The 23,101-nt window shown below is 45.5% G+C and overlaps 1 pseudogene; it reads left to right on the forward strand.

Moving 5' to 3' along the window:
- Positions 1-1,156: 1,156 nt before the first annotated feature.
- Positions 1,157-3,591, forward strand: LOC119335660 (annotated as a pseudogene).
- Positions 3,592-23,101: the final 19,510 nt, after the last annotated feature.

Consider the following 23,101-nt stretch of genomic DNA (forward strand, 5'->3'; position numbering starts at 1 on the left):
AAGTGACAATATAAATGTGTTTCACGTTTTACCGAAAACCCCCCTTAGGTTTAGGTTAATTAACCCACGGTCCTATTTTAAGTGAGAATAAAAAGCATTTCGTTTGTTGCATAAAACCCCCTAAGGTTTCGGTTAATAACCATGCCATTCGTCTAGAAAATAACGTTTATTTTACATATTTAAATGTTTTTAATATTCATGTCTTTTAAACCGTAACTCCAATTTTGACTATTATATATGAAATTGATTAAAAAATGTGTAGAATCTGAATATGATGTTCCTTTTACCCGCTAACCATTTTTAAATAATGTTCAGGGACAGGTTCAAATGCTTTAAAATATTCAATCTTTTAAACCCTAACTCCAGTTTTGACATGTTATATACGAAAATTAATTAAAAAGTGTGTAGAATCGAAATATGATATTGTTTCACCTGTTAATAATTTTTAAAATATTGTTTAGTATAAAGCCTTAATCAGTAGTGCATGACCCGTCTTTCCTTCGTACCGGTGCCGATCCGGATTGAAAATGAACACTTCCGTAAAACCAAATTAGGGCTGAGAGAAACTATCTATAATCATACATGTCCGTCGGCGGAGGTGGGAAGAAGGATAAACAACAAGCGACATAAGATGTCATGTTCAAATCAAGGATGTGAACCTATTGGGGTCTTGAGCCATGGTTACTGTGTTAGGGGCGTGTGGTATTTTTTTCTCCCGTTACAACGCACAGACCCTTTTGCTAGTGTGTACAAATAAACCTATGTGAATCTTTTGCCAAAAAGACCATATATGAACAATAAATTAGTGACCTGATGAATATATTCATGTGTGGCCTCACCAACCGCGCGTGGACATACTTAATTTTAAAAACACAACTAGGAACTAGCGAACAATGAATACGTGCACCAACTCTGGATCAACACTCACTCAAGAAGAACAAATTGTGCAAAAAACGTGGGGCTCCATCTTACGCGCGCGAACGGTCCATTCGACGCTGCATGGGTTACGACGATCCTCGATGGCACGACAAGGACTTCGGCATAGTTCAACAAGCGAGGAAATTGCACACCAAGCCGGCCATGCCCTTGCTTAGCTATTTAATGCCTGCCTTGGCTAACAGCGGTAGTCATTCACTCGCATTCCATAACACATACTCTACACATTAGCGGCACGTGTTACAAGGTCGACTAGCAAAGTGTCAAGAGCAATGACAGGACGTAGAAGGGTGCTTACATTTCTCCTCCTGGGGCTCTTTCTCGGCCTCGCCGGATCCAGCCCGCCGCCGGAGCCGGTGGAGTGCGCCCGCGGCACGTCCGACTGCACCGTCACCAACGTGTACGGCTCCTTCGCGGACCGCACCATCTGCCGCGCGGCCAACGCCACGTTCCCGCGCACCGAGAAGGAGCTCGTGGCCGCCGTGGCTGCCGCCGCCGCGTCCAAGCGCAAGGTTAAGGTGGCCACCAGGCACTCCCACAGCTTCACCAAGCTGGCCTGCCCCGGCGGCCGCGACGGCACGATCATCAGCACGGAGCGGCTCAACAAGACGGTGAACGTCGACGCTGCCAAGGGGCTGATGACGGTGGAGAGCGGCATGGTGCTCAAGGACCTGATCCAGGCGGCCGCCGCGGCGGGGCTCGCGCTGGCGCACTCGCCCTACTGGTACGGACTCACCATCGGGGGCCTCCTCGCCACGGGTGCCCACGGCAGTTCGCTGTGGGGCCCGTGCACGAGTACGTGGTAGGGATGAGGATCGTCACGCCCGCACCGGCCAGCCAGGGTTTTGCCGTGGTCAGGGAGCTCAGCGTCGGGGACCCCGACCTCGACGCGGTCAAGGTTTCCCTCGGCGTCCTCGGCGTCGTGTCCCAGGTACTACCTACGCGGCTTCGTACAAACGCAAGAAGAAAATTCTTTTGTGCATGCTTGTTTCGGATTCTTTCGTGCATATATGTCGTGGAAAATATCAACTGCCGAGCATGTACCTTTTTTATGCGGGGGACGCCGAGTATGTACTTGGCTACTTGCTGGTGCATCCATGCATGCATGGATCGTAACTACTCTTCTAATTGCTTTGGAGTAAAAGATAAATTTAGATTAGTAGGCTAACAACTCTCCATGTCCATGGAATGAAAACTAAGTACGACTAATCAACCAGCACGAGCAAGGTATGCTGGCTAGTTTATGGGTTCGGGGAGCTTGATCTACCTATTTTTACGGATGAAAAAAGGGCTAATTTATGGGTGTACATGCATGTGCAGGTTACTCTCGCTTTGCAGCCGATGTTCAAGCGATCAGTGACGTTTGAGAAGCGCGACGACACGGACTTCGCATCGCAGGCGGCCATGTGGGGCGGGCTGTACGAGTTCGGTGACATGGCGTGGCTGCCGCGGCAAGGCAAGGTGATCTACCGCAAGGACGATCGCGTACCCGTCTCGACCAAGGGCAACGGCCTCAACGACTATCTCGGGTTTCGATCCAACCCGACGCTCGCGCTCATAACCGCCAGAGCCACGGAGGAGCACCTGGAGGAGGACGGCAGCGACATCGCCAAGTGCCTGGCGGCGCGGGCGCCGTCCGTGCTGTTCGAGCTGCAGGCCTACGGCTTCACCAACGACGGCTCATTCTTCACAGGGTGGCCGGTGGTGGGGTTCCAGAACCGCATCCAGGCGTCCGGCACGTGCATCAGCAGCCCGGAGGACGGCCTCCTCTCCTCCTGCACGTGGGACCCACGCATCCGGAGCCCCTTCTTCTACAACTCCGGCTTCAGCGTGGCGCTCTCGAAGGAGCCGGCGTTCATCGCCGAGATGCAGAAGCTCCGCGACCTCAAGCCACGCGCCTTCTGCGGCCTCGACGCCAAGCTCGGCGTGCTCCTCCGCTACGTCAGGGCCTCTTCAGCTTATCTCGGGAAATCTGAGGACTCGATCGACTTCGACGTCACCTACTACCGGAGCTACACTGAGGGCGAGCCGCGCGCTAACTCCGACGTGGTCGACGAGATCGAGCAGCTGGCGCTGCGCAAGTACGGCGCCGTCCCACACTGGGGCAAGAACCGCAACTTCGTCTTCGACGGCGTCATCGCCAAGTACCCCAAGGCCGCTGAGTTCCTCAAGGTGAAGGCCAGGTACGACCCCGACGGGATCTTCTCCAGCGAGTGGAGCGACCAGGTGCTCGGCATCAAAGGGAGCCCCAACATCGTCGAGAAAGGGTGCGCCATTGAAGGGCTCTGCGTCTGCTCCAAGGACTCGCACTGCGCGCCAGAGAAGGGCTACTTCTGCCGGCCGGGAACGGTGTTCTCGGAGGCGAGGGTCTGCTCGACCCGGGCCGCTTTCGGCGACGAAAGCGACGACCTTCTGGAGGAACAGTGATTCGAGGTGCATGCATGCGCCGGGTCAAGCGGCTGCGCATCTAAGTATAGATTGCAATGCTGACTTTAATGTTGCTTGTATGTGGCGTGTTCGTTTCTTCCAGAGATTGTATCGTCTCTACTGGTATAGTAAGTTGGTTTGATCCGAGCTACTTGATGTAACCTTATGGTTTGGCTATTGTTCTGATTGGAAGCAATTGAAATTGAAAATGAACGCCATGTTCTGATTTGAGGTTCCCTTCCTACAGGTTAGACTTTAGGGCAGGTGACGCGTGATTTGCTACAGGTTAGACTTTAGGGCGGGTGACGCATGATTGTTTGGTCAAAAAGCTTTACGATTCTACTCCCTCCGTTCCCAAATACTTGTCTTTCTAGGCATTTTAAATGGACTCAACATACGGATGTATGTAGACATATTTTAAAGGGTAGATTCACAGGTGAAAAAAAAACTAACTTTGAACGATTCAGTATTGAGATTGATCTTGGAGATAGAAAAGGCGATATGTTTGGTGTACCAGTCAGTCATTAGAATTTGAAAACAGTTCGTGCGCGCAGGTTTTGTTCAAAAAAGGTTTTGTTCAAAAGGGAACGGAATACCGTAGTGGTGAGCTACCCTAAATCTATATTTATACCTACTAATAAAGTACTGATCACTTTTTTCTCCTAATTATTTGTCCGTCGTTATAGTTTTCGTCCATCCTTCGCTTAACCTACGAGGTTATTCTGATTTTCATAAGTCGTACCTCGCTTATGAAACTTTGTACTACGCTGGCCTCTCACGTAATGGGAGGCCTTCTCTGCATCGAATAGCTGCGCTAATGGGCCACAAGTCACGTTTCAGAATTTCTTTTATATATAGGCAAGTCGTACAATTCATAAAGAGGGCATTTTTATTTAGCAGTACTACAAACGAGAGAGGATGGATACATCTTTTTTGTTGAACTAGTAAAAAGAACCTTGTGTAACAGCCGGAGAGAAAAATACCACACACTCTTAATTTACAAAAAATGGTCTATAATATGACAATTTAAAGCTAGGGCCCAAACAAAGATAGTCTTAACCTATACAAGCGCAGTTTAAGATTGTACATGTGTTTTATTTCACACGGTTTGCATGTAGATTTAATCCGTACAACGAAACGGGCAAACAATCATGCATTTGTTCATGTCATGTTTGGAGCGGGGTGTTGTTACGGGCGAGTAAAGAAAAACGACAAAAACAAACGATGGCATATTAGTACACTACGGAGACATGTGTGCATCAATGACAATTTTCAATTTAACAATAACTAACTTAGAGTAACTCTTGAACACTTTTTTCACATGCATATTTCTTTTTTTCACATGCATATTTCTTAAATACATGAAGAGTTGTTAAAAAGATATATAATTTTTTAATCATAAAAGTAGATATTTGTTTGTCTGGAAAAGACATTTTTGTATAGTCTCCTGTCGATGCAAGTACTTGTGTCCCTATTTCATCACTATTTCTTGCCATACATGTCATAGGTATTGGTTCTTATTTCATCACTATTTACATCTTATCAAACTTGTCTTTTATTTTATTTTTTGGCATGCATGCCTCATGTTTACATTTTTTCATGCATGTCCGCTTTTTCTTCTTCTTCTTATATATCGGAGAATAGCGCTACATCTCATTTTTATCGGATCTTCTCTGCATTTTCTCTTTTATTTCTTTTATAGCGGACATCCCATCTTTATTGAATCAGTACCGGTATGAAAAAAATATGGATAATGCATTGTTGATTAACATTGCAGCCTCATAGTATTTTTTAAATGGTTAACAAGTAAAATAACATCATATTCAGATTTTACATATTTTTCTAATTAAATTTCATATGTAACATGTTAAATTTGGAGTTACGGTTTAGAAGATATGCGTATTTAAAACAATATTTGATATGTACCGTGGGTTTAATGTCAGAAACATTAGGGAGTTTTCTATAAAATACCAAGACGGACCAAGAATACCTATTTATTTTATTAGTAAAAAAATAAATATAATAATAATAATAATAATGGTATAGATATAGATACAGATAGTCCTATCTTGATTGGTTATACTGATTTTTACCAATTCATATACGCTGGCAAAGTTGCCTAAAATACCAAGAAGCTGCCTACACAAGAGGGTTAGTACATAAGAGAATCCATTAGCAGAGGAATAAAATAAACAAAGGGTTGGTACAAAATAGAAACCTGAATTCAATCCATTAGCAGAGGGGTTACATAAACAGAGGGTTAGTACAAAAGAGAAAAGTCCATCCCGTAGGCTTTTTTTTGCATGAAGGAAGATGAGCTGGTCGGCTAGACATCCGACGATGATGATGGTTGGGACGGGGTGGACCACGAGCTGGACTGCGTGAATGGTGTTCGCTCGGGATTGTGAACTCTTCATGATGATTAATTTAAACTAAATTACAAGACGATGCTTGATGGTGTTCGGGATGTAGGTAGTTGAAAGCATTCATGTGTTGCGCTAACGTTGTTGTATCATTACACATAGGAAATTCAAAAGCCGTCCCTCATGTTGGTTAATATTATTTATCCGTTGCAGTACAAAGACTTTTTTTATTTTTCCTGCACACTTACTCTCTTGGAAAAATATAAGAACATGCACGCTCTGGCGAGAGTTGAATTGTATATGCATCTCTAATACACCGTTCCTATCATAAAAAAAACTATCTTTCCAACACCTGTCTCTCCCCCGAGTAAACACCGTCATCGGTCGTAGTTCCCATTGAAGGAAATATGCCCTAGAGGGCAATAATAAAGCTGTTATTTTATTTTCTTATATCATGATAAATGTTTATTATTCATGCTGGAATTGTATTAACTGAAAACTTGATACATAAACAAAACACAGTGTCCCTAATATGCCTCTACTAGACTAGCTCGTTAATCAAAGATGGTTATGTTTCCTGACCATAGACATGTGTTGTCATTTGATAAACGGGATCACATCATTAGGTAATGATATGATGGACAAGACCCATCTGTTAGCTTAGCATTATGATCGTTGAGTTTTATTGCTATTATTTTCTTCATGACTTATACATGTTCCTCTGACTATGAGATTATGCAACTCCCGAATACTGGAGAACCACCTTGTGTGCTATCAAACGTCACAACGTAACTGGGTGATTATAAAGACGCTCTACATGTGTCTCTGAAGATGTTTGTTGGGTTGGCATAGATCGAGATTAGGATTTGTCACTCCGATTGTCGGAGAGGTATCTCTCGACCCTCTCGGTAATGCACATCACTATAAGCCTTGTAAGCAATGTGACTAATGAGTTAGTTGCGGGATGATGCATTACGGAACGAGTAAAGAGACTTGTCGGTAACGAGATTGAACTAGGTATGGTGATACCGACGATTGAATCTCGGGCAACTAACATACTGATGATAAAGGGAACAACGTATGTTGTTATGCGGTTTAACCGATAAAGATCTTCGTAGAATATGTAGGAGCCAATATGAGCATCCAGGTTCCGCTATTGGTTATTGACCGCAGATGTGTCTCGGTCATGTCTACATAGTTCTCAAACCCGTAGGGTCCGCACGCTTAACGTTCGACGACGATTTGTATTATGAGTTATGTGATTTGATGTACCGAAGGTTGTTCGGAGTCCCGGATGAGATCACGGACATGACAAGAAGTCTCGAAATGGTTGAGACGTAAAGACCGATTGTAACATCCCAAATTTTCAATTTGGAATGTTATATATAGGTCATTCATGCATACCATATTTTATTGCATTTCGTTTCGCGATCCTCGAAATCCTAAGCAACTCAAGGACCCACGGAGAGAGTTGGGGATTTCATGTTCTTCAAATTTGAATTTTATCAAATATTGAGGCAAGGATCATTTTGGTTTTAATAATTTTTCTCTCTGAAAACATTTCATATTAAAACATATGAGAGGAGATAATATGACTTCTCCAAAAATAAGTGAAATGTTGGAGGAAAAATATTAACATCAAATGAATAAATTTTATTTGGATTTTATCGCAATTTTATTTGAATTAGGAAAAAAATATGTGTTTTTCAAAATTGCATTAGAGTCCCAAATAAATTTGCACTTTGTCCGGTATATTATTAAAGGACCGTGAAAATTTATTTCAGGATTTTTGGAGTCCCTTTAGTATTTATTTTATTTGTTTTTCCGTTGTTTTTTTTTTTGGAAAACCCTAAATCTAGTTTTTTTTAAATAGATCGGTTTGATCGGTTTTTCCGTCGGTTTACTTATTTAGCGGACGTTCGTCCGTACGCTCATTTTAACGAACATTGTTCGCCGGTTAGTCACAGACAGCGAACGTTCGTTCGTTAGCCTGTTCGTCAGTTTTTCTTTTTCCAGGGTTTTTCCGCGATTATTTTCGATCGCGATTTCTGCCCTAATCTTCGATCTAGTATATCTTTTCGCTCGTTTATCCAAATCGTGTGAAACAAGCGCCTAGATCTTTGTCTCGAAGCCTTCTTTCTGTTTAACCAACTTGAATAAGATTTTGGTACTGTAAAATTTGACTTTAGTCCAGATTAGTAATCGGCTCTTGTTTCTTTCGTAGTTTGTGTTTCGTTGCTCCGTTTGATTTGATTCTTTTTGCAAACCGGAGTTCTTTAGTTGAACTTCTGGTTAGATCTTCTTATTTGAGATTTACCCGTGCATCTTTGCTTGATTGGTTATGTATGCTATTGTTTGTTTGCGATAGAATTCCCGAAGTGCAAAGCGTGCTACTATGAGTCACTAGGTTTTGCAGATCGTCAGCAAGGCAAGTAACACATTGATCATACTCTTTCATACCCAGTTTTTATGCATTAGTTACAATCCTCAAACACTGCATGATTAGGATGTGATTAGCATGTGGGTATTGGGAAGTAGTTGATGAGGTAGAACCTATTACCTGTTTTATTATCAAACCCTTGGGAGTTACTTCTACGTTATGCTTATATTGCTATGCTATGCTCGTAGACGTGGATTGGGTTTGAGTGTATCCATGACAGATGTGAGATTGTTTATTTAATGGTTTAACTTAAGGTGGCACTTTAATACACATCTGGGTGGATTGTTGGTTTTGGGCACCTAGGGTTATACCAGTGTTGTCCTAGGAGATCCCGGGGTTATACCGAGTGATCCTCCAATGGTCCGCCACCCAGGCTCAAAGCGATCATAAGATTATTCATGCTAGAAACTTCCGTGTGCAGCCACAAACTATTATGGGCTCTAGCATAGTTGAGTAGGTTGCATGACCTCTTCCAGTGGTAGGCTAGCAGATGTAGGGGCTGCATGTTGGTACTGTCTACCGGGGGTTAGAGTTAATGCTTCTGAAAGACTGTGTCTTGGTCATCCGTTTCTCAAACACCATGTAGTGCGAGAAAACCAACGGAGGAGATCGAGTCTTGTGGGGAAAAGTGCGCAAACCTCTGTAGAGTGTACAAACTAACCATGATTAGCTGTGTCCCCGGTTCTGGACATCTTGAGTCTTTGGTATTTGGATTATCATGTGGATCTCATCACTCTAAATTAATTTGTTGGGTTGATAATTACTTTTAATTGGGATTGAGATGGGGGTACCATTCTCAATGTTTTCAACCACCATGATAGTTAAATTAAGTATATTCCTTTGTTGTAGGGAAAAATTGGCTTTTCGCAAAAACATTATAACCATAGAGCCTCCACCAGCCAAATATGCATATAGTGATAGCATTTATCTGTTCATTGCTCTACTGTGTTATATTGCCAGCATATTCCATGAGCTGACCTGTTTTCGGCCTACAACATATCATGTTGCAGACTTTTCAAACGAGGAGTAAGGTGCGCTAGGTTGTTTGTCATGCACTCAGCTATGCCGTTGGAGTTGATGGACTCACTTTATCTTCCAAGCCTTTCGCTGTTATCGCTTTTAGATGGCCTTAAGCCATATTTATTGTAATAAGTTCTCTTTTGAGACATTCGATGTAATAAGTGTGTGACTGCTACTCTGTTATAAATCCTTCGAGTACTGTGTGTGTCAGCATTACCGATCCAGGGATGACACTGAACACAGAGACTTGACCGTCTGAGGTCGGGTCGCTTCAGGATGGTATTAGAGCACACGCTGAATGTAGGACACGACCACTAAGATGAGCCATAGGTCACTCTTCTCTACTTATTTCTGACTCCTCTCCATTTTCTACTCTTTAGGATGGAGGACTCGAGGAACAAGTTTGCACAACTGGATGAAGACACACCCTTTGGATGACACCTGAAGGAAGTCACTAGGTACCTGAACATCGGAATACCAAGCTTCACCGGGACCTACAATGCTACTTTACCAGAAGAAGAGTGTTGGATGATTCGAGTACAAGTTCCAGGAAGGACATTCACGCCAGTTACTGAGCCCATAGAGTTTTCCTTTGATGCCCCACCCTGGAGTCTAGGAAAGAGCATGGCAGCTCACTTCGCCATGGGATGCATCAGTGAAGTCTACAAACAGGAGCTGAAGGACACTATCTACCAAATATGTGGGCGCCGAGATGAGCAATGGGAGATAGTCAGCACCAGGAGGGACAGGTCCATAGCAGCTTTCATCCAGGAGTTAAACCGGCACATTCGACGCCAGGAGAACCACATGTGCGCAGGCATGATAGATTTGAAGAAGGCGATGACTAGGATCACAGAGCTAGAAGAGAAACTCAAGTCTACACGTGATGGATATGAAGAGGAAAAGACGATACTTGTGGACAAGAATGATGATCTAACAAGGAAGCTAGGGAGTTTTCATGAGAAACCCCTCGCCAGGAGGAGAAGACGATGAACCCAAGGAAATTTGTTCTGAAGACTACATCATCATCGACGACACCGACTCCGACCCCGACGATAGTGATGATGATTATGAAGACAAAGCTGGAGCAGATATCATGGAGTCTTCCACCGATCAATATTTCTAGATGACCACCATATGATTAGTAGTATTTTCCCCCATGTATGTAGCAGTAGTCCGAGCACTTTTGTAACGATAGTTCTAGACCGATTGTATGCCCTTGCTTGATTGATTGAGTGATATGATTGTGTTTGTCTCATGTGCATATGGGTAGTGTTTTCTCCCTAGACCTCATTTCTATTCTAATCTCTCCCCTCTAAACCCATCAGATGCCTCCGAGACGTGACACCGGATTTTTCTTCCCGCCGGAGATCACCCAGTTGATCCAGCAGCAGAATGCCCTGATGCAAATACTAGTTCAGAACCAAGGCAACAACAACAACAACAACAACAACAACAACAACAACAACAACAACAACAACCCACCGCCGCCACCACCTCCAGTTGACAACTTAGCCCATTTTTTGAGGTTGCAGCCGCCGGTGTTTTCTTGTAGCACCGAGCCAATAGTTGCTGATGACTGGTTACGCAAGATTGGAAGAGAGTTGACCACTGCAGGTTGCACTGATGCTGAGAAGGTGCGTTTTGCCGCACACCAATTGGATGGACCAGCGGCATCATGGTGGGAGAATTGCACAACCACTTTCCCTATAGCCAATATCACTTGGGATCAGCTTCAGCAAGCATTCCGCACATCCCATGTCTCAACTGGAGCTATGAGCATGAAGAAGCGTGAGTTTCGCAACTTGCGCCAGGGAAATCGTACTGTGGCTCAGTACGTAGATGAGTTTAGTAAGCTATCTCTCTATGCCCCGGACGATGTGGCCACAGATGTTGCAAAGCAGGAGAAGTTTATGGAAGGGCATAATGATGAGATGAGCATGCAGTTGACGGTGGCAACACTTAACAACTACCAGGAGCTGGTAGACAAGGCTCTTATGATTGAAGGGAAGCAGCAGCAGATTGAGAGCCGCAAGAGGAAGTATGGACAAGGAAAGTACAATTCTGGAGCTCAGTAGAAGCCTCGTTTCACCCCAAACTTGGGAGGATTGACCCATAACCATGGAGGCCACACTCACAATGGAGGTAGTTCGCATAACCATAGTGGCCCCAAGAATGGAAACAAGAATGGAGCAGGCAGCAATCAGAACCGCTCTAACCCAGCCACACCCGCCAAGAAGGATCAAAGTCACATTACCTATTTCAAGTGCGGGAAGACTGGGCACTACGCCAATGATTGTCCGGAATTGAAGAACGGAAATGGCAATGGAAGCGCTGGGAAGAAGCCCAACCCTTTCAACAGGAGACAAGTGAACCACGTGAACGTGGAGGAGGTCGAAGAACAGCCTGATGCAGTTATCGGTAAGTTTTTGGTTAAGTCATTTACCGCCCTTGTTTTATTTGATACTGGTGCATCGCATTCATACATTTCAAGGTTTGTGGACAAGTTTAAGTTACCCACCTTAGCCCTTACGACACCCTTGCTAGTAAGCTCACCCGGTGCAGAGTATATGGCCAGCCGATGGTGTGATCGGTTACCCCTAACCATTGGTAGACATGTTTTCCCCTCAGACCTAGTAATTTTGGAGTCTCAAGGATTGGATGTGATACTAGGAATGGATTGGTTATCGAAGTATGGAGGAAACATTGACTGTGCTAGTAGGTCAATTCTTCTCACCGCCCCGGAGGGAAAACGGATCAAGTATGTATCCAGGCATGCGCCGAGGAGTACTCAAGTAAATTCTCTCTCATGAGTTGTTCAGGAGGAAGTGCCGGTAGTGAAGGATTACCCCGATGTATTTCCACAGGAGTTACCATGCATGCCACCAGATCGAGATATTGAGTTTTTGATAGAGCTATTGCCAGGCACTGAACCAATATCGAAGAGACTGTACCGGATGCCCGCAAATGATCTGGAAGAGATCAAGAAGCAGATTAAGGAGTTGTTGGAGAAATGTTACATCCGACGAAGTTCATCACCATGGGGAGCTCCAGTGCTCTTGGTTGAGAAGAAGGATGGATCATTGAGAATGGTTGTTGATTATCGTGCGCTGAATGAAGTGACGATCAAGAACAAATACCCACTGCCAATGATCAATGATTTGTTTGACCAGCTGCAAGGAGCTAAAGTATTTTTGAAGATCGATTTGCGATTAGGATATCACCAGCTGAAGATTTGAGAAAAGGATATACCAAAAACAGAATTCACCACAAGGTACGGGTTATATGAGTACATGGCTATGTCATTTGGATTGACTAACGCCCCTGCCTATTTCATGAGTATGATGAACAAGGTGTTCATGGAGTTCTTGGATAAGTTTGTCGTGGTGTTTATTGATGATATTTTTAATATACTCGAAGAATGAAGAGGAACACAAGGAGCATTTGCGTTTGGTTCTCGAGAAGCTCAGGGAACATCAGTTATATCCCAAGTTCAGCAAATGTGAGTTCTGGTTGAGGGAAGTTGGATTTCTTGGACATGTTATATCAGGAGAAGGTATAACAGTCGATCCTACCAAGGTTTAGTCAGTCACCGAGTGGTTGGCACCCACCTCAGTTGGAGAGATCCGCAGTTTTCTTGGACTCGCGGGATACTACCGGATATTTATTGAGAATTTATCCAAGATTGTGAAGCCTGTGACGGCATTGTTGAAGAAGGACACCAAGTTCCATTGGACAGAAGAATGTGAAGCAAGTTTCCAGGAGTTGAAGAAACGTTTGACTACGGCCCCAGTGCTAATTCTGCCGGATATACACAAGGATTTCCAAGTGTATTGCGATGCCTCACGCTTAGGACTTGGAGGAGTACTTATGCAAGAAGGAAGAGTTGTTTCATATGCTTCACGACAAATTCGACCGCATGACTTGAATTATGCCATGCATGATTTGGAGTTAGTAGCCGTAGTGCATGCACTCAAGACCTGGAGACCTTTTCTTATTGGAAACCGTTGTGATGTGTACACGGATCACAAGAGTTTGAAGTACATTTTTACTCAGAAGGAGTTGAACCTCAGGCAAAGGAGATGGTTGGAGCTCATAAAGGATTACGATATGAAGTTGCACTATCATCCAGGCAAGGCCAATGTCGTAGCAGACGCTTTGAGCCGGAAGGGTTATGTCAATACGCTCGTTAGCGGAGGATTGCCAAGGGAGTTAGCAGAAGATCTCAGGGAGCTTCGTTTGGAGATAGTTCATAGGGGTTTTGTTGCGGCATTAGAGGTTCAGTCAACATTGTTGGAAAAGATTAGAGAAGCTCAGAAGGATGACAAAGAAATTGCTGAAATAAAGGAGAAGACAAGTGAAGGAAAAGCCAAAGGTTTTCATGAGGACGAGCACGACACCTTGTGGTTTGAGGACCGTGTATATGTGCCCAATAATACCGAGATTAGGAAGTTGATACTACAGGAAGCTCATGACTCGCCATACTCAATACACCCCGGAAACACTAAGATGTATTTGGATTTGAAGGAGCGTTTCTGGTGGACTGGAATGAAAAAGGGTATTGCCGAGTATGTAGTCGTATGTGATTTATGTTAGAGAGTGAAGGCAGAACATCAGAAGCCAGCAGGACTACTGCAGCATATGCCGATACCCGAATGGAAGTGGGACAAACTTGGCATGGATTTTATCACCGGATTACACAGGACCCGATCGGGATATGATTCTATCTGGGTAGTAGTGGATCGCTTGACCAAAGTAGCTCACTTTATCCTAGTGAAAACCACCTATACAAGTGCGAAGTTGGTCAAGATATACATGACCAGGATCGTATGTCTGCATGGAGTTTCGAGGACCATCGTATCAGATAGAGGAACACAATTTACTTCAAAGTTTTGGCACCAGCTGCATCAGACTTTGGGAACCAGACTAGAGTTCAGTACAGCTTTTCATCCACAGACGGATGGACAGACTGAGAGAGTCAATCAGATTTTGGAGGACATTGAGAGCTTGTGCGCTAGATTATGGATCTAGTTGGGATGACAACCTCCCCTACGCGGAGTTCTCATACAACAACAGCTACCAGGCCAGTTTGAAGATGGCACCGTTCGAAGTCCTGTATGGAAGAAGATGCCGAGCATCGTTGATGTGGGATGAAGTTAGAGACCACCAGTTGTTTGGACCAGATTTGATTAAGGAGTCTGAAGAGAAGGTTAAGCTGATTCGAGATACACTGAAGGTAGCTCAGTCCCGACAGAAGAGTTATGCACACTCGAAACGCAAGGAGGTAGCCTATGAAATCGGAGATAGAGCATATCTATGAGTGTCACCTCTGCGAGGAGTTAAACTCTTTGGAGTCAAGGGAAAGTTAGCCCCGAGATTTGTAGGACTGTACCATGTTTTGGAACGCATGGGAGAGGTTGCCTACAAGTTGGAGTTACCCGAAGGACTCTCAGGAGTTCATGATGTGTTTCATGTTTCCCAGTTGAAGAAGTGTCATGCAGAGATGGCCGATATTCCTCTGAGAGATACAGTGCCCCTGGAAGCAATTTAGTTGGATAGCTATTTGACATACGAGGAGAAACCTATCCAAATTCTCGAGTTTGCCAGCCGAGTTACTCGTATCAAGGTTATCAAGTTTTGCAAAGTTCAGTGGAGCCACCATACCGAGGAGGAAGCCACCTGGGAAAGAGAGGATGATCTACGCAAGGACCACCCACACCTATTTTCTTGCCAACCCGAATCTCGAGGACGAGATTCATCTTAAGGGGGGTAGGTTTGTAACATCCGAAATTTTCAATTTGGAATGTTATACATAGGTCATCCATGCATATTATATTTTATTGCATTTTGTTTTGCGATCCTCGAAATCCTAAGCAACTCAAGGACCCACGGAGAGAGTTGGGGATTTCACGTTCTTCATATTTGAATTTTATCAAATATTGAGGCAAGGATCATTTTGGTTCTAATAATTTTTCTCTCCGAAAGTATTTCATATTAAAATATATGAGAGGAGATAATATGACTTCTCCAAAAATAAGTGAAATATTGGAGGAAAAATATTAACATCAAATGAATAAAATTTATTTGGATTTTATCACAATTTTATTTGAATTAGGAAAAAAATATGCATTTTTCAAAATTGCATTAGAGGCCAAATAAATGTTCACTCTGTCCGGTATATTATTAGAGGACCACGAAAATTTATTATAGGATTTTTGGAGTCCGTTTAGTATTTCTTTATTTGTTTTTCCGCATTAGGTTTAAAAAAAAGAGCACCAACCTAATGGGCCGTGCCCGACTAGGACACCGCCCGGCCGGGTTTATAAGGCGAGGCCCGAGGCCCACGAAGCCCCCAGCCCCGCCCGAAACCCTAGCGCCGCTGCCCGCGTGCCACTGCGCCGCCTCTCGCCGCGACGCCGCCGCCCCGCAAAGCCGCCGCCGGCCGCCGCCGACCCCGCCACCGGAGCCGCCGCTGATCCCACCGACACCGAGGTAGCCGCCTCCATCGTCCGGTTTTCTCGGGAAAACCTTTTTTTTTAAACCCTAGATCTAGTTTTTTTTAAATAGATCGGTTCGATCGGTTTTTCCGTCGGTTTATTTATTTAGCGGACATTTGTCCGTACGTTCTTTTAACGAACGTAGTTCATTGGTTAGTCGCAGACAGCGAACATTCGTTTGTTAGCCTATTCGTCAGTTTTTCTTTCTCCAGGGTTTTTCCGCGATTATTTCCGATCGCGATTTCTGCCCTAATCTTCGAACTAGTATATCTTTTCGCTCGTTTATCCTAATCAGGTGAAACAAGCGCCTAGATCTTCGTCTCGAAGCCCTCTTTCTGTTTAAACAACTTGAAAAAGATTTTGGTACTGTAAAATTTGACTTTAGTCCAGATTAGTAATCGGATCTTGTTTCTTTCGTAGTTTGTGTTTCGTTGCTCCGTTTGATTTGATTCTTTTTGAAAACTGGAGTTCTTCAGTTGAACTTTCTGGTTAGGTCTTCTTATTTGAGATTTACCCGTGCATCTTTGCTTGATTGCTTATGTATGCTATTGTTTGTTTGCGATAGAATTTCCGGAGTGCGAAGCGTGCTACTACGAGTCACTAGGTTTTGCAGATCGTCAGCAAGGCAAGTAACACATTGATCATACTCTTTCATACCCAGTTTTTATGCATTAGTTACAATCCTCAAACACTGCATGATTAGGATGTGATTAACATGTGGGTATTGGGAAGTAGTTGATGAGGTAGAACCTATTACCTGTTTTATTATCAAACCTTGGGAGTTACTTCTACGTTATGCTTATATTGCTATGCTATGCTCGTAGACGTGGATTGGGTTTGAGTGTATCCATGAAAGATGTGAGATTGTTTATTTAATGGTTTAACTTAAGGTGGCAACTTTAATACACATCTGGGTGGATTGTTGGTTTTGGGCACCTAGTGTTGGGGATATAACTACTGAGCGTAAACCGGCCAGGAGGGCCCGGTTCACCCTCAACTATATTGAATCCCACAAAGACCCAGAAGATGGCGTTTTACTAATGAAACTTAGAGGCCCGGAGCCCAAAGGCGGATTAGGGCCCATAGTGGTAAACCGCCATGGTTATGTAACTTGTATTGTAAGGAGAGACCGAGCCGGACACTTGTATGAGTCGGCCTCGGGACTCTGTAGACCGGCCGGGCATCAACCTATGTATATAAAGGGACGACCCGGCGGCGGTTCAGGGACAAGAAACAACAACTCGAGACCCAGGCAAAGCGTATTTGCTCCCTGGTCATCGAAACCCATTCAATCCCATCACAACTAGACGTAGGCTTTACCTTCATCGAAGGGGCCGAACTAGTATAAAACTCCCGTGTCCCTTGTCCAGTTTAACCCCTTCAAGCTAACCCGTCGTGATGGCTCTACGACTAAGTCCTTCCATGAGGACATCTGACGTGTTAATTCCATGACAGTTGGCGCCCATCGTGGGGCTATCGCACGATGGTTTCGAGTTCTTGAAGGGCAGCTCTGAAGGACTCAAGGGTTACGTGGTTGAACGGATGACCAAGAGTCGTCGCGGCAAGCTCAACATCGACGATGAAGGATGGGGCCCCGAGGCCGGCTCAATCGAGTACGGATACCGGGTCCCCTTTGGCGGAATTCATGTCTTCATCGGCAAGATCGGCGAACCGGGCCCTGAGCCGGACATCTGCACCGACCTCGTCGAGACGGCTCAGCGTGTGAGTCCTGCCCGGGTTAACCCCGCCATGAAGCGTGCATTCATAGGATGTGTCCATGGGATCAGATCTGAACCAGTGTCTGAAGGCAAGATGGTTGTTTATCCCGACAGCGAGTCAGCCACTAGCGAAACCGAGTCCCTATACCAAATTCATGATGGTGTGTTCGAAGGATATTCGGATGGCAACAATATTTCAGACCTCCTTGAACCGCCAAGTCGGGTTGCTGTTTACATGGCCGGAACACAGCCCACTTTGCAGTCTTCATCTACAGCAGCAATGAATACCGGATCAGCGGCCGCGACAGGGGCCTCGGCGCGCCGAACGGCTCAAGTCCTCTCCGGTTTGATGGATGCCTGGGCGACCTTGTTAACCACGGCAGTTACCCCGGAGACGCAGGATCAGCACAATGCAGACATTGCGAAGCTGAAGGACTAGATAACGCAGGCTAAGGAGGACCTGGCAACTGAGGATGCTAGGATGGTTGAAGAACGGGCCACTTTGGATGCCCAGTCACAGCAGATACAGGCGCAGAATTACCGGCTCATGTTGGATCAGAATGCATCAAACGACGTAATGCGAAGGAAGTACCGATCGCGTATGCAGCCGGTCTTTGAAGGATTGAATCTCTTTAATACACCGGGGGCTGGGCCGAGCAATCCGGCAGCTGCAAACCAGAACGACGCGCCTAGGGCAGCGCCGGATCAATCGTGAATAACGGAACCACCTCGGCGAACGGATAACCCGCCGCAATACATGTCCACACCACCGGGTCACTTCTCGAGCCCTTTGGATAACATGATTGCCGCAGCATCTTGCCTGGCAGCCATTCCAATGGAGGGCGATTCATTGGCGGCGATTGAGACGCGGCGGGCCAGGGATCTTCTTCAAACCGCCGTGGTGCAGCAGCAGGCTTATTCCTATAGCCGAGATAGAATTCATTCAACCCCCCGTCCGAGAAAAAGCTATAGTAGGCACATGGATGAATCGGAAGTGTCTAGCACTGCGCGGCGCCATAATGTCCCTCAAGGACCCAATCCGGCGCGCGGTCATGTAAATGCTCAAGACGTGGTGGACAATGGCAGAGCACGAAGGGAGGCTGCTTTGTCAGCACAATATGCAGGTCATTATCAACCCGGCCCGGTTCAGCCAGCAGCGTCAGTAGATCGAGGCACCGGACTTGCCTTCAGTTCCTGGGGAGTGTCGTGTCTCATTCCGGCTCTCCGTAATATGTGACTGCCCAAGGATTTCAAGGGTCCATGCAAAGTGCCTAATTATACCGCCGATCAGCCACCTGAGGCATGGGTTGAGAGTTATGAGATGGCAATGGAGATGCTGGATGTGGATGAAGCGGCCTCTACAAAGTACTTCACGATGATGTTGGAAGGGACGGTCCGTACTTGGTTGAAAAACTTACCAGCCAATTCCATCGAGTCATGGGACTAGTTGAAGGTCCGGTTTATAGCCAATTTCAAAGACACGTGCAAACAGCCTATGTCCATTGTGGATCTGGATGCCTGTGTTCAAGGGGAGAACGAGTCAACAACTCATTGGGTGCGCCGGGTTTCGGAAGTTTTGCATTCGTCAGGCCGGATTAATGCTGGCCAAGCAATCATAACGTTGGAGCATAATTGCCAGTTTAAGTCACTAAAGATGAAGTTGGGATGGCTCAAGCGCCATTGCAATGACATGGGAACACTTATGGCAGCCTTGGTCAAATATGTCGATTCTGATAATACCAAGGATCCCGATTCTGATGAGGAGAAACCGGAGAAGGGAAAGAAGAGCGGCGGTGCAAAGGGACAGCATCACAACCAAGGAGGACATGGGAATTATGGTAAGCGCAAGGCAGATAGTTCAGATCTTGTGGCTAACACCAATATGCAGCGTCGTAAAGGTAAACCGCCCCAGCGCGGTGGAGGGATGAATCTGGAGCGTTTGTTAAACCAGCCCTGCCCAAAGCATGGGATCAAGGAGGCCCCTGCCACACATCTTTGGAAAGATTGGTATATTATGAAGGAGTTCAAAATTTGGATCTCTTCCGGTATGATCAGGGTCCGTTGGGCGGTTTAGGTCCAGGTTTTCATGGTGGCGGCGGTTCAAACTCTAGATTTCAGAATAATTAGGGCAACCAGAATAACCAAGGTGGTAATGGACAATAGAATAATCAAGGAAATCAGCAGCAGTCAGGTTATCAAAGTCACCCCAAGCAGTTGAATGGTGGGCAGTATCATGTGTTCACTACTAGCCCGTGCAAGCGCGATCTGAAGCTTCACAAAAGGGCAGTTAATGATGTCGAACTGACAGTGCCACGTTATTTGCGGTGGTCCGAGAAGCCCATTGTGTGGAGCAGAGAGGATCATCCGTCCTGGGTTGACAATCCAGGTCATCTGGCTTTGGTGGTAGCACCTCAGGTGGGAGGTTACAAGTTTACCAAAGTTCTGATGGATGGAGGGAGCAGTACCAACATCCTATACTATGAGACTTTTCGTCGCATGGGGTTGACAAACAAGAGTCTTAAACCATCCAACACTGTTTTTCATGGTGTAGTACCAGGTAAATCGGCATATCCTGTTGGCAAGATCACTTTGGAGGTTGTGTTTGGAGATGAGCATGATTCCAGGTCTAAAAAATTGACCTTTGAAGTAGTGAAGATCCAGAGCCCGTATCACGCACTATTTGGACGGCCGGCTTATGCAAAATTCATGGCGAGACCCTGCTATATCTATTTATTGCTCAAAATGCCGGGTCATAAGGGGACTATAACAGTACATGGAAGTCGAAAGATCACTTTGGATTGTGAGGAAGGTGATGCGGCTTATGCTGAGTCGGTTTGTGCTACAGAGGAGCTGAAGTTTTATAAAGACAATGTTGATCCGGCAGACATGACCCCTCTGAAGAAGCCCACCACTGAGCATGACCCGACCCTGAAGTTCAAGCCAGCTGATGAGACTAAACTTGTTAACTTTGTTCCTGGCGATTCATCCAAACAGTTTAGCATCAGCACTAATCTGGATCCGAAATAGGAAAGCGCGCTCATCGAGTTCATCCGTGAGAACCGAGACATTTTTGCATGGAAGCCTTCTGACATGCCAGGAGTACCGAGGTAACTCCCTGAGCACACTCTCAATATTGATCCCAAGTTTAAACCGGTCAAGCAATTTCTTCGCCGCTTTAACGAGGAAAGACGCAAGGCCATTGGTGAAGAGGTAGCCCGGCTGTTGGCTGCTGGGTTTATCATCGAAGTGTTTCACCCCAAGTGGTTGTCTAATCCGGTGCTCGTTCTTAAGAAAAACGGCACTTGGCGTATGTGTGTGGACTACATAGATTTGAACAAGGCTTGTCCGACAGATCCTTTTGCTCTCCCGTGTATTGATCAGATTATTGATGCGACGGCGGGTTGTGAGTGCCTGAGTTTCTTGGATGCTTATTCAGGTTATCATTAGATTAAAATGGCAGTTAAGGACCAGGAGAAGACAACCTTCATCACTCCCTTTGGAGCCTTCTGCTATGTTTCTATGCCCTTTGGGCTCAAAAGTGCCCAGGCAAATTATCAGCGCTGTGTGCAAAATTGTCTTCACACGCAGATTGGGCGTAATGTTCTTGCCTATGTGGATGACATTGTGGTAAAATCTAGGAAGAAGGAAACCTTGATAGATGACCTCAAGGAGACATTTGACAATCTTCGGGTTTACAAAATGATGCTTAATCCAGACAAGTGTGTTTTTGGTGTTATGGCAGGCATGCTCTTAGGCTTTCTGGTGTCCAACAGAGGCATTGAGGCTAATCCGGAAAAAATCAAAGCGATTACATCTTTGGCTAAACCGAAGTGTATCAATGATGTTCAGCGTCTGGCGGGTCGAATTGCAGCCCTTAGCTGGTTTATTAGCTGTTTGGGAGAGAAGGTGATTCCTTTGTATCAAATGTTGAAAAAGACAGACGATTTCGTCTGGAGTGACACACCTAATGCGGCATTTGAGGACTTAAAGCGACAGTTGGTTGAACCGCTAGTTCTTGCTGCTCCGGTTGACAAAGAGCCCTTGTTATTGTACGTGGCTGCTAATGCCCGTGCTGTCAGCGTGGCAATTGTGGTGGAGCGCAAGGAGGCTGGTAAGGAATATCCGGTTCAACGGCCGGTTTACTATATCAGCAAAGTACTTATCGAGTCAAAGCAACGGTATCCTCATTGGCAGAAGCTGGTTTATGGGGTTTTTATGGCAAGTCGGAAGCTCAAACAATACTTTCAAGGCCATCCCATTACAGTGGTCAGTTCAGCTCCTTTGGGCGATATAATTCGGAACAGGGAGGCAACTGGCCGGGTTGCAAAGTGGGCGATTGAGCTTGGCCCGCACGGATTGAAGTATATGCCTCGGAAATCAATCAAGTCACAGGCGCTTGTTGACTTCATCAATGATTGGACCAAGTTCCAGGCACCAGAGGACAAACCGGATAATACATACTAGACTATTCACTTTGATGGATCCAGGCAATTGGAAGGCTCGGGGGCTGGAGTTGTTCTTACTTCCCCTCGAGGTGATAAAATTTGTTATGTTCTCTGCTTGATGTTTCCTTGTACTAACAATGCATCTGAGTACGAGGCCTTACTCCATGGTCTCCGTGTGGCTAAGGAAATGAACTTAAGTCGGGTTCACTATTTTGGAGATTCTGATCTGGTGGCTCAGCAAGTTTCTGGTACTTGGGATTCTAAGGATCCACTCATGGCGGCTTATAGACACGAGGTGGATATTGTGGCAGGTCACTTTAAGGGTTATCAGGTTGAGCACATTGACCGGCGCAAAAACAAAGCAGCAGATGCTTTAAGCAGGCTGGGATCTCAGCGTAAACCGGTACCACCCAATACCTTTTTAGATATCTTGCATAACCCGTCTGTTAAGTTGCCTACTGTCGGTGTCAAACCGGCGGATCTCGGGTAGGGGGTCCCAAACTGTGCATCTAGGCGGATGGTAACAGGAGACAAGGGACACGATGTTTTTACCCAGGTTCGGGCCCTCTCGATGGAGGTAAAACCCTACTCCTGCTTGATTAATATTGATGATATGGGTAGTACAAGAGTAGATCTACCACGAGATCAGAGAGGCTAAACCCTAGAAGCTAGCCTATGGTATGATTGTTGTTCGTCCTACGGACTAAAACCCTCCGGTTTCTATAGGCACCGAAGAGGGTTAGGGTTACACAGAGTCGGTTACAATGGTAGGCGATCTACATATCCGTATCGCCAAACTTGCCTTCCACGCCAAGGAAAGTCCCATCCGGACACGGGACAAAGTCTTCAATCTTGTATCTTCATAGTCCAGGAGTCTGGCCAAAGGTGATAGTTCGGCTATCCGGACACCCCCTAATCCAGGACTCCCTCACCTACAGAGGAGGATTTAGCTGTTACTGATCCAGAGGCCCAATTGATGGCCGCTTTACATACCACTCCGGATTGGACGGTTCCATATTTGGCGTATATGAACCGGGGCGAGTTACCAGATGATGAGGTCTTCGCCAGATAGATAATCCGGCGGTCCAAGTCCATGGTTATTCACAATGGCGAGTTACACCGTTGCAGTGTTTCAGGCATATTCCAATGTTGTATTTCTCCTGAAGAAGGACAAGAGATTCTACGTGAAATCCATGAAGGGGATTGTGGTCACCATGCCGGTTCAAAGTCCCTGGTGGCTAAAGCTTTTCGTCAT

Source organism: Triticum dicoccoides, chromosome 7B, assembly GCF_002162155.2.
Source record: "Triticum dicoccoides isolate Atlit2015 ecotype Zavitan chromosome 7B, WEW_v2.0, whole genome shotgun sequence".
In the NCBI taxonomy this organism is placed as follows: Eukaryota; Viridiplantae; Streptophyta; class Magnoliopsida; order Poales; family Poaceae; genus Triticum; species Triticum dicoccoides.